General features: G+C 55.9%; 1 protein-coding gene across 4 annotated transcripts in view; it reads left to right on the forward strand.

Annotated features, from left to right (window-relative positions):
* The window catches only part of ZMIZ1 (zinc finger MIZ-type containing 1), a 245,141-nt gene that overhangs the window by 67,348 nt on the left and 161,422 nt on the right, over positions 1-16,371 (forward strand). For all 4 annotated transcript variants that reach the window (XM_030797701.1, XM_030797705.1, XM_030797704.1 and 1 more), the window contains exon 3: positions 3,288-3,383. The gene's annotated coding sequence lies outside the window, so the exon portion shown is untranslated. The remainder of the gene's footprint in view (positions 1-3,287; positions 3,384-16,371) is intronic.

Genomic DNA, 16,371 nt, shown 5'->3' on the forward strand with positions numbered 1-16,371 from the left:
CCGAGATCTTGGGGCATACTGGGTACTCAGTGCGTCTGTGTGGAATGAATGAATTATTTCCTCAGAAGGGGGCCTACTCAGAGTCAGCCCTAGGTTGCTGCTGCTGTTGAAGCCTCTCGGGGAAGGAGACCCTTCTGGTCACTTGAGGGAGGTGGAGAGAAGTGGTGAAGGGCTGGCAATGGCATCCCTGCCAGGCTGTCTGGGTTCACATCTTGGTTATGTGACCTTGGACTGGTTTCTTAACCTTCTGTTTCCTCATCTGTAAAAAATGGGTACAGTACCAACCTCATAGGTTGTGGTAAGATTAAGTGGATTAATTTACCTAAAGTGCTTAGAACAGTACAGCTAAAGGTTAAATATCACTATCCATTTCATCACTCTTATTATGATTAGAGGAAGGCTTACAGGGAAGCACATGAAGATTAGGCATCCTGGCCTCTCCTGGGCACAGCCCTGGTGAAGGCTGGTAATTGCTGGGAGCTATAGAGTGTTCTAGGTGGGAGGGGCAGCAGTTTGCAAACAGGAACATTTCTATGTAAGCATTTCTGGTAAACTGTTAAACAGGGGCCTCATGAGAAAGGGGCATGGATTCCTAAGAATCTGGGAATTCGTTGTGATTTCTTTTCTGATTCTAAATATAGATTTGTAATTTTAAATAATTTTTAAAACAGGGCCTCCAAAATTGTATAAGCCTCAGGCCCTGCAGCCTGAGCCATTCCTGATTGTTTCTGTTACTGTGATTGTATTTCTGTGGCCCAGCCCTGTGCTGCCCACCTCGGTGGCCCTGACAGGATGGCCCAGCCTTGGGGTCCCAGGGACCTGTCTTCTCGCCCTACGGACAGCAGTGTTCTGTGCAGGCTGGCCTCTGAGCTGTGGTCTACACTTCACACCCCAGATGGAGGGAGCTCCGAGGGAGCAGACAAAGGAAAATGGGTACCTCAGGGAAGGTCTCTGAAGGAGTCTTCCCTGCATGTGCAGGACACACAGCCCTGTGCCCAGAGGCTTAGTGGCCAGCCCTGCTTCTCCCACTCACCCCGGACCAGGTGTGGCAGGCCAGGCCCCTTTCCCTTCCCACTCCCCCTCGGTGTGTGCCCTGGTGGGCAGGCAGGGGCGGGTGGAGCCGTGGGAAGCAGGCTGGTGAGTTGGAGCAGTCACCCCTACAGTGGTCGTTGAGTGGCTGGCTGTGCGCCAAGCTTCAGGTTCCTGCCGGGTGCAGACCCAGAATGGTCCTTGCTCTCTGGGAGCTCTCCTGGTAACTGGGACCACAAGATTTGCACCTGGAAGGGCAAGGGGTGAGCAGGGGAAGGCTGTACTAGACCCATCTCTCTCCGAGAGGAGGCAGGAGAGCCCAGAGGTCGTGAGGGCTGGACCCTGGGGGAGGACCTCTGAGAGGACGGGCCCTCGGCTGGGGGGGTGCTCCCAGGGTGGGCACTGTGGGCCCTGGCGCCTCTGCCAGCAGCAGGGCCTCTCAGCCCGGGCTCTGACAGGGACATTTATAACTCACAGCTGTGCGGTCCTGGGCCCAACTGACTGTGGTAAACCGATCTGGCTTCAGGAAGTCCCGTCCCGAGGCCACTCCCCATCCCGACCCCCACACTCTCCTTCACCTCCTGACACCCACATCCTGTTCTCAGCGGGAGGGGCAGGTGGCGGGCACTGGGCCAGGGGCCCAGCCAGGGTCTCCAACCTGTGGGCAGAGTGGGAAAGGACAGAGAGCAGCAGTGAGGCCCCAGTGCTGCCGGGTGCCCACCATTGCCAGCCTCCTCTCAAAGCACACACAGGGCGGCAGAGGCCCAGAGGCAGTGCGAGGCCCCCAGGAGCCCACAGGGTCAGAGCGCCAAGAGCACAGGTTGTAGGGCCCAGGGGAATGTTCTGTGCCTCCAGATCTACCTAGAGAGGGGATTCGCCTTCTGGCCCCTGTGGACCCACTCCAGCCAAAAGGAGCCTGACGGGAGGGGCAGAGTGAACCAGAGGCCTCAGAGAATGCTGGGAAAGATGCCATTTTGGGCCCTGGGCCTTGGGCTGGCCCTCCTTTGGGACATCCCGTCCCCAAGATGCCTCGTGCCTATCCCACCTAGATCCTCCCAGCCTAGTTCAAGTGTGGGGCCAAAAATGGTCTTGCCCAGTGCTAGAAAGAGAGGCAGTACTAAAGGCTGCAGCACACCATGGCTCTGACCCCTTACATCCCTTGGCCTGATACAATGACCAGTTCTTGGGCCCCATCAGCCATCCCGCCCCTCCTCCATGCCTCTCCCTCTCCTTCTGCACAACGTAAGTGTTGATAGACAGTAGGGAGTTTGCCAAAGCTTGGCCCAGGTAACTGGTAGTCTACAGCAAGATTCTAGAATTAGATAGTACCCAAAAGGACATATATTTTTGTCTTACTAGTTACATTTATTAAAGTGTATCAGAAATATATAACTAGCCTATCAAATCAATTATTTCAAGGGCATGATTGCTTTGGACAAGGCCAGATTTATTGAAGCTTAAAAAAAAAGTGAGTGGAAGGTGAACATTAAATTAAGTCATCACACAGGTAGATCTCAGCTCAGACCAAGAATCCTAAAGAGCGTGGAGGAAGAGCTGAAGTTTGGGGAGCACAATCTAACTCATCACCAGGGCTCTTTTCTGCTTTAAACTCTGCATCTGGGCCTCCTCTCCCAGTTATAAGCAAAACAGCCAGCCCTGAACCTTGTAGGAGGGGCGAGGGAGTGAGCTGGTTTTCCCGAGGTGCGTACACACATAAAATGGCTCCAAGTGTTGGTCAGGGATCTGGTGAGCAATTCATAATGAGGAAAGAATTCAGGCAGGGGTCACAGAGTGGCTTTGGAAGTGGCTGCCGGCCGGCCGTGTGAGATAATTCCCCGAAGCCAGGCACAGCGCAGAGAGGAGGCCACGGCAAGGGCTTTGTACACCCGGCTAAAAATACCCCCGACAGCTTCTCCCTGTCACCCTGCCTGGGGGCCGTACAGGAAAGTGATGCTGTTCTGCTTTTCTTACTAAGAAGAGAAAGACAACACAAAGTCCCCAGTCCCGGAAGAAACAAAACTTACATTTATATATTTTTCAAAATCCCACTAGGAGGAATTGGCTTGCTGGTTGGAGTGCGGCTGGGCGGGGAAGACACAGCCAGCTCTGATAAATCAGGCATCCCAGGGTGTGCTTAAGTGACCCAAGAGGCCGCTGAGATTAGCTTGGCGGCAGGGACAGAGGTGGGAGGGGAGTGGACGGCTGTCTGCACGCCGGCCTGCTCTCACACACGTCCCATCTCTCCCCTGTGTACCCAGGAGGAAGAGGAGGAGGCCCGTTGGCGTCGGACCAATGCTGCAAGGGGTGTGAGGAGAGGAGCTGCTGTTTTTCACTGAGCTGCCATACCCCGAAAGGTAACACCAGCCCCTGATGCCCAGGCCATACCATCACCTTTGCCTAAGTCTGGGCAGGGGCAAGCCCTAGCAGCCCAGAAATGCTGTGGCTGGACCAGAGCTGAGGGTTTTCAGCTGCTTCTCCCAGCCTTTCCTGGGCCTGGCTGCAGGACCTCTCTATAACTCCTTGTGTGGTGCTCATACTGCCAGAAAAGGCTTCTGGGTGTCAGTTTGTCTGTCTCCAAAATGGGGCACTGGGCTCAGGTCCTACACTTACCTCAGTTCTCAAGGATTCTGTGAGTCAGTTGTGTCTGATCTGATTGAGCCATCTTAGCAGCCTGGCTCAGTTGGAACTCTAGGGCTGTAGCCAGGGGTCCCAGCCCTTGTGGGTGTGGGATTCTAAGGCTACAAGGTCCACAGAGCCATGTGGGGCTTGAGAAAAGAGGATTTTCCAAAGCAGACCTGGCTGGAGATGTGCTTCACCGGGGATGTGGTTGTGGTCTCCTTTTTGGCAGCATTCAAAATTCCAAAGTTCTCCCTGTCAGCTCTGGGCAAGAATTATTATCTGCATTTTCATACCACGAGAACGAGGCACAGGGAAGTTAGTGGTGCCTGCCAGGGATCACACAGCGAGCTCTGGCCACGCCACAGCAGCTTGGCTTCATCCTATTTGCCATACCAGCTTCTATGCTTTTAGTTTGACCATACTGCACTCATCCTCTCAAGAGAAGTTCTGCTTTTGAGGCCAAGCAACCACTAGTCTGTATTGTGTGCCTGTGAGACCCATCCATCCATCCATCCTCATCCATCCACTTACCTGTCCATCTCTCCATCCATCCCTCTTTCTTTTTGTCCTTTCACACTCATCCACCCATTCATCCCTCCACCACCTATCCATCCTTCCATCCACCTGCTTACCCACCCATTCCCCCCATCCGCCCATCTATTTACTCTTTAATTCACTCATCAAATATTCATGGACTCTCACACCAGGCCAGGCCTGCATTAAGGGCTGGGGTTTTTGTTTTTGTTTTTTTGAGGCAGGGTCTCATTCTGTCACCCAGGTTGGAGTGCAGTGCACAAACATGATTCACTGCAGCCTCAACCTCCCAGGCTCAAGTGATTCTCCCACCTCAGCCTCCCACGTAGCTGGGACTACAGGCATGCACAGCCATGCCCAGCTGATTTTTAAATTTTTGTGGAGACGGGGTCTCACTTCGTTGCCCAGGGGTGCCTCACAGAGCCAATTTAGTCCTGCCCTGAGAGGGTATGGTGTGCAATGGAGTCCGACTCAGATCCCAGAGCCAGACTGAGTTCCATAAGGCAGTGCTCAAAGCCTATGTGGTGACCATGACGACACAGGGGAGGAGGGTGGGGGGATGTGGCTGATTCTGCAGGCAGACATTCAGGGAGGAGGAGGCGGCGGCGTTGCTCATGCATTCATTCCCCAGGTGTTGACCGAGAAAGTCTGTCAGGAACTCTTTAAGTTTTGGAGATATAACAGGGAATAAAACAGACAAAACTCCCTGCTCTTATGGCGCTTGTACTCTCATGAGGAGGCATGGATGATAAATACCTAAAAAGTGAATGGATCAGGTGATGCTAAGTTTTAAGAAGACGAATTTAGCCAGGTAGGAGCACAGAGTCTACAGTGTAAAGTACTCTTTCACAAGTCAAGGAAAGTTTTTTTTTTTTTGAGACAGGGTCTCACTCTGTCACTGTAACCTCGACCTCCCGAGCTGAAGTGATTCTCCCACCTCAGCCTCCTGAGTAGCTGGGACTACAGGCACACAGCACCATGTCTGGCTAATTTGTGTACTTTTAGTATAGATGGGGTTTTGCCATGTTGCCCAGGCTGGTCTTGAACTCCTGGACTTAAGTGATCCACCTCCCTCAGCCTCCCAAAGTTCTGGGATTACAGGTGTGAGCCACTCTGCCTGGCTCAAGAAAGGCTTCTGTTATGTTGGTCGTTTAAAAGATACCTGAATGCAGCCAGGGAGTCTGCAGGGGTGTACTTGACCTGTTCAAAGAAATGCAAGTAATCCAGTGTGGCTGGGAGGATGTCAGGATAGGAGGCGAAGTCAGAGAGATCATGGAGGACCCACTCCTGTACGCAGACAAGCGTGGAGCAGAGAGATAGCTGGGAAGCTGTTGCCCACATCCAGGTAGAGGTGATGGGAACAGGGAGGAAGGGGTAGTGGAGGAAGAGGTGGGAAGCCATCAAAGGCTGAATATATTTCAGAGACCCAGCAGGCAGGCTCACTAGTGGATTAGAGGTGGAGAATTTAAAAAGACAGGGACAGTCAAGGAAGGCCCTTGGGTTTGGGACAGAAGCCAGTGGTAGAAGGGAGGTGGTTATTTGCTCAGCCAGGGACAATGGCCGGGGAGGGCTGCGTGAAGCTGAGGAGTTCTGTTTCAGACACATTGAGTTTGAGATGCCTTTGAGACGTTCAAGTGGAAAGACTGAGTGGGCAGCTGGATATATGAGTCTGGAAGGCAGAGAGAGGTCCCGGACTAGAGATATAAATTTGGGAGTTGTCGTGGATTGATGGTGTTGCAAGTCGTGAGGCAGATGAGATCACTCGAGAGTGTGCGGCGCTTGAGAGGGTCAGGAGCCTGAGTGTGAGTCACGGGACACCCAGCCCTTTTGGGGAGTGAGAGTGGGGAAGGGGTCTGCAGAGGAGCTGGAGAAGGTGCAGCCAGGGAGGGGAACAGAAAGCAGGCTCTGAGTGGACAAGCAAGACTCTGCTGGGCAGTGCGTGGAAAGGACTCTGTATGCTGCAGTGGGAACAGCCTACACAAAGGCTGAGAGGCCTCAATAAACCAGCCATATTTGGAGAGGGCTGATGGAGAGGGAGGAGGGACCACACCGCCTTCCTGCCCACACTTGGCCACACAGGGGCTAGGGGCTGTGGGCTAGCTCATGCCTGGGCCCTCCCTGTCATGCTGGCCGGCACTCCCTGACCCTGGCTGAGCGTCTTGCCCTGATGTCTGTCCACTTTCGCACTTTCTTCAGCTAGCACTACGGACCTCCCTCCTGCTTTCCGGGGCTCCTCCCCCTTGTCCAAAAACGCAGGGCTCCAGGTGGCAGGTCACGTGCTGCCCATGGGGGAGAGGCACCCAGCAGCTCCCTATTGAGCACCTGAGCATGGTGTGGATCCTTTATCCTAAAAGACGTGAACCTTCCCAGGCCACGAATGAGTGTCAGAGCACCTGCTCCCAGTTAGGGGAGCTCTCTGTCTTTGGTGGGCAGTCATATACGTGCATGTCAGTGTTGCGTCACGTCTCTGTCTCTCTCTTAGCCTCTACTGCAAACATCAGCAGTGCCCCCTCTAGGCCAGGCCCCGGGCTGGGTAGGATCCCAAGGAACAGGTGTGCTCCTGACCTTCCAGGAGCTCCCCACCGCTCCATCTCTCCCTTGGCACCTGAATGTACCTTTTTGGTGCTCACAAGCCTGAGCCTGACTTAGAATTCCAGCTTTGCCACCCACCAGTAGTATGTCTTGGGGCGCTGCAGCTGCCCTGTATTGCAGTTCACAGGATAGGGCACCCTGAGACTCTGGAAACAGACCCAGGAGCTTCTGAGCTATCTCTCTGCTCTGGCTGAGGTTTGACCCCGGGCCCACTCACCCCTCCCTCCACAGCAGAGATGTGGGTCTTGTCAGGTGTTCTCCCCCTTCAGCATGCAGCTCTAGTCCCACCTTCTCCAGGAAGCCTCCCTTGACCACTCTGAGGTCAACCAGTGTTTTCTAAGCACCTGTGTTGTGCCAAATGCAGGGCTCGAGTCAGGGTGTGCAGAGATGACAGTGGAGGGTTTCTACGCTGAGAACTGGCAGTCCAGATGGGGCGGTGGGGGGCCAGGTAAAGAACCCACACCTTCCAGCATAACAGTGAGCACTGCAGGTGCCCAGCAGAGAGAACGGCCTTGGCTTGGTCAGGAACGGCTGCACACAGTATAGCTGCCCTGAACAAGGCCAGAGGCTGGGCAGGTGTGCAAGGTGTGATAGGAGCTGGGGGGTGGGAGTGGAGAGAAGAGTGTGTCCAGGTGAAGGAGCCGCGGGAGCACAGTCCAGCCCGTCTGCAGAGTGAGTGTGGTCTGACGTGGCCAGGACATGAGAGGAGACTCGGGAGACTTTTCCAGGCTGAGAGTTGAATGGAGCCAGGCAGGGACTTGTGGACCTCCTCTCCCTCGGGAAAGTCAGGGGGGAGATGCCCCTCCAACTCTGCATCAGGGACTAGGGCAGCAGCAGCAGCTGCTCTGATGATGCATGGCTCCGTGGCAGGGCAGTGGCAGGCTTCGGGTAATCTCATTAGTGTGCCCGGCAGAGGGGACGAGTAATCCCGTGCCTTTAGACTCACTTTTCTTTAAGCCTGTCCCTACCCATTCTCTCCCTAAATCCTTGTACTGCTTTGGTGACGTCAGGTGGGACTGGACTGGACTTACCTCCATTGAACTGATGGGTAAAACAGGGTTAGTGAGGAGAATTCTTGCATGATGCCATAGCTCACAAGGGGCAGAAACTGCATCCATCCAACTCCAGAACCCGTGCTCTTGTAATCCTCTACTATCTCCCAGACTGTCTTAGACTATCCAGCCTTATAGACTGCCTCTCCACTGGCCTTATTTTGCAGGTGAGGAAACCGAGGCCCAGAGAAGGTAAGACACTTGCCTAGGGCCACGCAGCAAGTCAAGGACAGAACCGGCACCAGAAGCTCACCTGGCCTGTTTGTGTCCCCACCCCACCCCACAAGCAGGCACGGGGATCCCCCTGGCCCCTGCCCACTTCTGCCTGGAGCACCCACTGTGCTTGGTCTTCCTGCAGTCTTTGGCACAGGCTCCCGTAGAAGGCACCAAGTTCCTCATCAGAAGGCTCCATTGTGCCTATTGTTTAAATATAGATTACTAATGAAATGCCTTTTCATTGCCTTCCCAGTGAATAGTTTCCGTGTAAAGTTAATTTGCAGTGTTATGTAAATTCTGTTTAACTTCAATCAAGTTTCTAATTATGTTTTTACCGCAGTAATTCCCATTTGATTTGTCATCTCCTGTTAGGTATTCAATGTTCGGTGGGCGGGCTTGCTTGCTTTCCGTCTGCCTCTCGGTTTTCCAAGGCCCTGACCTCCTCTCTGCCGTGTGTCTGTCTCTGTGGCTCCTGGCTTCTTCATCCCCTTTGGCTTCTTGGTGGCTTATTTCCCACCTCCTCACCATCCCTCCATCTATCTCCTGCCCTCCTCCTTCCTTCTTTCTTCCTCTTGCGCAGCTGCACCTTCTTCCCCTTGTTTTCTTCTTCTCTGTCTCCCCTCCTCCCTCCTTCCTGCCCTCTTTCCCCCTCCCCCTCTGTCTGTATCTTCCTTCTCTGTATCTTCTTTCTGTATCTTCCTTCCTTCTCTCTATTCCGCTCATGCCTTGCCTCTCACTCTTCCTCCCTTTCTGTGTCTTTCTCCACTGCCAAGACTCTCTCCTGCCCGCTCTGCTCACCTTTCCATCCCAGTGCTCTTCCTCTCCTGAGGTCTTCTCTCTCTCCTCCTCCGTAGTAGAGCCTTTCCTGAAGCTGCATTCCGGAGTGCCCGTGACAGAGCCTTCGAGGTGTGCTGGGCTGGGGGCTGGGGCCACCAGAGGAGCCCTGTGCAGCCCTGAGATGGTGGGGTGGGGGATTGGTGAAGAACACAGAGTCATGGAGTTACTGTGAGAAGTCAGTGAGATAACCTATGTGAAGGGCTTTAGTGGAGGGAGGGGCTTGGCCAGAATTAGCCTTTTTTCTTTCTTAAGAGACAAGGTCTTGCTCTGTCACCCAGGGTGGAGTGCAGTGGCTCACTGCAGCCTTGACCTCCCAGGCTCAACTGACCCTCCCACCTCAGCCTTCTGAATACCTGGGACTATCGATGCATTCCACCATGCCTGGCTAATTTTTAAAATTTTTATTAGTGACAAGGTCTCACTATGTTGCCCAGGCTGGTCTCAAACTCCTGGGCTCAAGCAATCCTCCCACCCCAGCCTCTCAATGTGCTGGGATTATAGGTGTGAGCCGCCACACCCAGCCCAGGAATTAGCTTTTATTTGGGAACTCTTGGCCATGCCTTTCATTTTTTGCGGCCTTCCTGAGATGCATCTGCAGTGAGTTTCTGGAGTCCTGGGGCTCAGGTCTGAGGCCAGGGAAGGGTGGGAGCTGGCTGCAGACTCCCATAGAGCTGGCATTTCCCGCTCCCCACTCTCCACCCCTCAGTTTCTCCCCTAGAGCAGGGTCTCAGCTCTGCCTGTCAAGAGACGTGGCCTCCTTCTGTCTTAGTGGGCCCATCTCAGGCTGTGAGGACAAGTCTGCCACCCTGGGGTAGTAGCGGAGACATAGATCCCCAGTGCTGGAAAAGTCCTCAAGACCCTGGCCCACAGACCTTTCCCAAGCAACAGAGCAAAGGCAGAGCCGCTCCTGCTGAGTTGGACTAGACACCCCCTTCTTCTACCCTCCCTCACCCCCTAGACGCCCCAAAGGCTATAATATACCATGGACTCCAGCTACAAAACCACTGGTCCAGGTGCAGCATGTTGGCAGCTCTGCCATTGATCACAGGGACTTCTCTCTGAGCCTCGGCTCCCCTCCTGTGTGGCCCCAACGTTGGGCTTTGGGATTCTCCCTGGGTTTGGGGATTGTCCCTGTAGTCAGGGAACGGCTGGGTGGCCACAGTTTCCCAGCAGACATCTGCCCTCTGGGTGGGGAGGGCGGAAGGAAAACACCAGACACAGGCAGGGCTGGGGCTGGGCGGGTGCTCTGCCCCCTCCCTCTGCTCCCGCTTCCTCCCCCACTCTGCTGGGCTTCCCACCCAGCAAGCCCCTGGCACATCCAGGAAGCAGAAAACAAGTGCTTGGGGAGGACATTCTTCTGGGTGAAGAAGGGCAGCCGGTCACTTGTCCTTCAGAGACACAGAAGCCTGGGCCACATGACCACCTGACCCGCAAGTGCCTGTGCGTGTGTGTAGTGTGTGTGTGTGTGTGTGTGTGTGTGTGTGTGTGTGTATCCCTGTCCCTGGTCAAGGAAACCTTAGCCATCACGTGGCTGGTTTCTCTTGCTATTTGTCCAAGTAAGCAGTTCAGGCCAGCTGCAGCCAGGAGGCCGTGACACAGAGCCAGGGAGAAGAGCCACATTGGTGTGGGTGGTGGCAGCGAGGATCGCCATGGGCATCAGGGAGCCCCTTGCTGGATCCTAGAGCTCTTGGGCCTCAGAATTTGGTTTGGGGAGGCCTGGGCTGGGGAATCGCCTTGCTCTGATCCTCTGCCCTCCCTGGACCACTGACCTCCCTGCCCCAACCCACCTGTCAAGAAAAAGCACAGAGCTTGATAACAGAGAACGCTCCCAGCCCTAAATGGAGAGGGTGGGCACCTTCTGACCAGGGGGAGCCCAGAAAGACAGAGTCCTCACCAGAGAAAGGGGCACACATGGGCACAACCACCGTGTGTATGGCCCCTGGAGTGTGCTTTAGAGCCCTGGCCTCCGTGGCAGGAGTGTGGAAGCCAGGCCTCCCGTGTGCATCCATCAGGCCACTGAATTATTAGCACCTACTGTGTGCCAGGACCTGGGCTAGGCAGGGATAGGGGTTGTCAGAACACAGACCTTCTGGAAACTTCGTCAAACCCTCACCTCTGTGATATATTTTCTTCCCATTGGATGGAGTTACTGTGAGAAGTAACTTTCATTGCAAAACCCCTGTGATCTTGTCATGAGCTGGCCATTTCCCACCCCACTGCCATTCCAGGAGGATGCAACCCCTACATTGTTGCAGGGCTCAGGAAGAGCAGTGAGAGGCACCGCCGAGCCTCTCATGGACCAAGCAGGTGTTTCTAGCCAGGGAGAGTGTCCCTTTCCTCTAGGGAGGTGTGAACCAGACCCTGGGCTTCCAGAGCAAATGTGTGCATGTGGGCAGAACACAGAGGCCCTGGGCTCGGACACCTGGGGGCCTTCTCCTAGCCCACATGGGGAGCAGAGCACCAGGGGAAGTGGTAGCTGCAGAGTGGGGCCTCCCCAGGCCTTCATTGAGGTTTGTCAGCCTGAATACTGTGTCTTGCATAGATGACACCATCCCTGGGGGCCTGGAGGAGGAGGGCTGTGGTGGCTTTTTGGGGCCATGCTTCTGAGAGCCCACCTGCATTCATGTGTCTGTTTGTCCCCCTCCTCCCTGCTTCTTCCCTCTTTCCTTCCTTTGACAAACATTTCCTGGCAGCCAAGTCTGTACGGGGCCCGCGCTCCACAAAAGATACATCCCTCACCCTGCATGATCACGGCCGAACTGGAATCCAGCAACATTCCAGGGCCAGGCCCAGGTGAGGCCTAGGAGAGAGCTGGCTCTTGGCTAAGGGGCAGGGCATGGCTGACCCCACAGGCTCTCCTGGGTTCTCAGGAAGCTTAGGCATATTTCCCCAGGATAGGCCAACGGCAGAGCCCACCAGGTGCCTGAGACCAGGGGGTGTAGAGAGGCGGCATCAAGGCCACACAGAGCATCATCAGACCTTGTCTCTGTTGTGATGAGATCTAGGGTATTCAATCTGGAAGAGTCCCACAGGCTCATGTGCTCAGGCTGTTCTAGGAAACGCCTATCCAGAAAAGGGGTGGAGCTGGGTGGCCAGGGCTGAGGGTGACACAGGTCCGCCTCATGCCACCTACAACTGAATGTGGATTCTGGGCAGGGGTTTTTATAAAGCTGCTGGGTCAGCATCCCAGAATGCTGCCTAGGCCTGTATGTCCCCAGCCTCAGCTTGCGTATCTTCTGGGGTCATGAGGCTTACTACTGCCGTCTTGTAGCTCCTCCTGGGACATGGGGTCCTGGCCTCCCACCAGGCTGACGCTGACTCCTGTCTTCCACCCTGCTTGTCTTACGGCCACAGACTTTAGGCCCTTGGCAGTTTCCGACTGAGTCCCTCCCAGGCTTTCCTCCCTGCAGGCAGAGCATCAAGCTGGGTCTGTACATGGCCCCGCCAGGGCCTGTTTGATTGGGGTAATCTGGACAAGTCATCAGTGTCCTGTGAAGGCAGCCAGGGTGTGGCTTAAGTCAGTTCCTGCCTAAGCTGGGCTGACCCACCTTCTCACCACTCAGGAGCTCCCGGAGCCAGGAGGGACTGCTGTGAGTTTGCCTTCATGAGGAGGCCCTTGGGCTGCCTTTGGTACAGGCAGGAGACCTGGATCCCTGCTCTGTCCCTGTCTCTGTCCCTGTCCCTGGGGTAATCTCGAGCAAGGCTGGGCCCCAGGCAGGCGCACACCCCCTCCCATCTGTGTTCCTCCCCAGCACTAAGCCAAGAGGCTTTTGTCCCTGGTGGGCCCTCGGCCAGCTGGAAGTCCTCCTTGCTCTCTGGCCTATTTGCTTTCTGAGTCCCTATGCCCTGGGAGAGCATGAATGGGCAGGAGAGGGGACTGGAGAGGGCCGAGGGTCTCTGTTCAGATCTCTGCCCCCATTGGGTGGGGCTGCCAACCTCTGCACTCCCACCATACCCCCAACCTGTGGACAGGCGAGCCTCCAGTTCCTGAGGCCACAGGGAATGGGCTGGATTCACCGGGAGGCCATGGGTAGCCTTGCAGCCCCTGGGCCAAGCTCCCCTCCCATCCAGACTCCTCCAGACACTTCAAGGGTTCAGGCATGCCAAGCCAGGGTGGGGTGAAGGGGTCTTCCTCCAGGCGCTATGCCTCTGGTTGACATCACGTTGTCCTCATGTGGGGCTGCATGGCCCCGTGGGGTGGCACACCTTCTGCAACAGCTTGACCTCCAGGAAGTTCTGCATTCGAAGCCTGAACTTGGCCTTGCTTCACTCTTCCTCTCATCCTGGTCTCTTGGGCATGACTTCTCCCAGGGGACACTGCTGTCTGCCGAGTTGGAAAGGCAGGGATTCAATCAGGGGCCCCCGATCAGCTGTGTCTGAAGCGTGCCCTCCTGGGAAGAAAACCCAGCAGCACTTTTGTCGAGGCCTCACACTGGAAAATGAACAGTAGGAGGCCTAGAGGTAAGGGGCCAAAGGCCACTAAGCAGGCCAGCGGGGCCTGCCCACTCCAGCTCCCAGAAAACATTGGTGCGTCTGAGGAGGCTTCCTCAGCCCTCCCTCTCCCCTGGGCTGGGTGGGGCCAGTGGGACAGGAAGCCAGGGCGGGCCTGGAGGATGGGGCTCAGGGTGGCCTGGGCCTGAGCCAGGGATGAGGCAAAACCCAACCCTGGCCTGGCCCCGGGCCGCAGCCATGCAGGTCACTAGGCCTCAGCGAGTGGCCACCCGCCCACCCAACGGGAAGCCCTGCCCAGACACCACCTTTGCCCCACCCCGTATTCTCTACGGCTGGCACTTCTCCTATTTCCCATGGGAGCCGCTGCCAGGAATCGTGCCCTCTTGAGAAAGGAAGCCTGACCTCGGGCCACCCTGCCTCTGGCCTGCGCTGACCCCCTCCCTGGGCCTCCCCGTGGTGGTAGCTCTGGGCCCACACCCATCTTCACCCCCCACACATGCTAATGACTTATCTCCTCTCAGACACAGCCTGTGACCCTTGGGGACCTAGCAGGAGAAACCTCACAGTGGGGCTAGGCCTGGGAGCCAGGAGGCTGGGGCTCTTGGTCTGGGATCCTCCACCAACCTGCTGGCACACCTGGGCAAGTCACTCAGCCACTCTGGGTCTCATCTGTAGAAAAACAGGGAGAGGCAGATGCTCTGCCCAGCAATGAGCATCTCATGGGATAAAGGGTTTGGGGTAGGTTGAATGTGTGCCCTGTGAAGGCAGCCAGGCTTGGAGGGTGATAACACAAAACCTCCTCATCCACCCCTGTCTGCCTGGAAAGGAGCCCCTTCTCTCATCTCCCAGGAGCCGGGTGATGGAGCATGCCTCCATGTCTCAGCTCTGCCCAGGGAGCTGTTCCAGAAGCAGGGATGGGGCTGTGCTGAGGGGCAGCCTCTCCCACCACCCTCCCAACCCCGTCCTCTTCCTCCCTCTTGGTGGGTGCTCTCTGACCCATGACCCACCTCCCCAAGCAAGCCCAAGCCCACCTCAGTATCAGCAGGGGTAGCAGCTTAGGGGATCAACTGTGTCTTAAAGGGGGCCAAGCAGAGGGGTCAGGGCACCACGCGGAAAGACCAGAGTCGTTGTGACATTGGACGGATTAAGACAGATCCGGGGCCACCTCGAGCTCCTGGGCGAGCTGAAAGCTTGTCAGCAGCAGGGAAGACCAGGCACCTGAGCAGCCAAGCCCCTGCCATGGGGTGGCCACAGCTCAGACTCTGGTGGCCTTGGACACATTGCTGCTCTGAGCCTCAGTGTCTGCATCTGGCAAGTGGACCTTTCGGAGCTAGTGTCTTAGGGTACAGTGAGAAGTCCTTAAGATTTGGGGACACAGTGCTGGGCCCCCTGCGGCCCTTCGCTTTGAATCAGCCTTTTCCCTGTGAGGGAAACGTTACAGGTCAGGATTAGGACTAGATTTCGTAGGCAGTGGGGAGCCACTTAAAGTTCTTAGAGGAGTAGTGAGTTCATGGGGAGAGGAACTGGCAGCAGAGAAGCCTGGCACACTCATCCAGTGTTGGGGCCCTGATTCAAGAGGGGTCACGGGGCAAAGAAAGTTGGCCCAAGTGGGTGTCAGCACCAGCTGGGCTTGGGAGGCCTCAGTTTTCCTCCTGTAGCTGGGTACCTGTCCGCAAGGCTGGAGAGGCGCTGCTCGGAGCCAGCACTGAGGCTGGCACCACCACCTCTCCTTCTTCCTCTGGTTCCCCTGAATCCCACCGGCGTGGGGTTGTCTGGGTTTCCCTCTCAGGCCTGGGTGGGCCCCACTGCTCCTCCCTCCCTCCATGGCTTTCTAGCTCTGAATGGGAGTGGACTCTGGAGGCTGCAGTGGGCTGTGGGATGTGAGCCAAGGTGGGGGCATTGGCGGTGGGTGGAGTCACGGGCTGGGTGGCCATGAGTCAGGAATTGCTGGGCCTGTGTGTCATCTGGCTGCGTGCTGTGCTGGCTCCTCCCGCCTGTCTGCCTCATCTCACCCGTCGCCATCTGGGCCCCCTGGGCTGCTCCACCAGGTGATGGTGCTCTGCTCTGTTTATAAGAGTTCAAAACATAGGATGGAGTAGTCAGGGGACCTGGCTCTAGGGCCCAGGCTCCCCCAACACCAAAGGTGACCTTGGGCAGGTCACCTTCCTCTGTCAGCCCATTTCCCCCATTGAAGAGTGGATATTAGGCTGGCCAAGGGATTTCAGCCATGGCCCCAGATGAGATCTGAGGCAGCTTTGAAAGATAGCCCAGCCCAGTACAGTGGCTCACACCTGTAATCCCAGCACTTTGGGAGGCTGAGGCAAGAGGATCACTTGAGCTCAGGAGTTTGAGACCAGCCTGGGCAACATGGCAAAACCCTGTCTCTACAAAAAATATAAAAAATTAGCTGGGTGTGGTGGTGGGCGCTTGCAGTCCCAGCTACTTGGAGGGTTGAGGTGGGAGGATCGCTTGAGCCCAGGAGGTCGAAGCTACAGTAATCAGAGATTACACCACTGCACTCCAGACTGGGTGACAAAGTGAGACTCTGTCTCGAAGAAAGAAAAGAAAGAAAAAAGATAACCCACCCCAAACGAGTTAAATCACATCTCCGGGGCGGGGCCTGCGGCCAGGCTTGAAAGCTCTAGTCTGGATGGCCTCCGACGGGCTGCTTACTCCGCCCTCCCTGGATCCCCAGGCAGCACTGTGGGCCGGTGCATGGGTTCTGGAGCCCAGAGCCTGTGCTGAGTACAGCTCTACCACTTTCTAATACTGGGCAAGTAAATTCATGCCTCTGAGCCTCTGTTTCCTCATCTGTGAGATGGAGCTAATATCACCCACCTTATAGAATCTGTACCAGCATCAGCCACCATGTTCTTTGATCTAAGCCGGTTATGCACCACTGCTGCCTTCACTGCCCATTCATTCTTCCAGAAAACATTCGGGGGTTCCTAGACCTGCCAGCCTGGTACTGGGTGCTGTGGCAACAGGAAGAGGAAACCCACCATGGGGGTCCAGCCTTTTAGGCCTTTCCAGGCCCCCA

This window comes from Nomascus leucogenys, chromosome 18 (genome assembly GCF_006542625.1).
Source record: "Nomascus leucogenys isolate Asia chromosome 18, Asia_NLE_v1, whole genome shotgun sequence".
NCBI lineage: Eukaryota > Metazoa > Chordata > Mammalia > Primates > Hylobatidae > Nomascus > Nomascus leucogenys.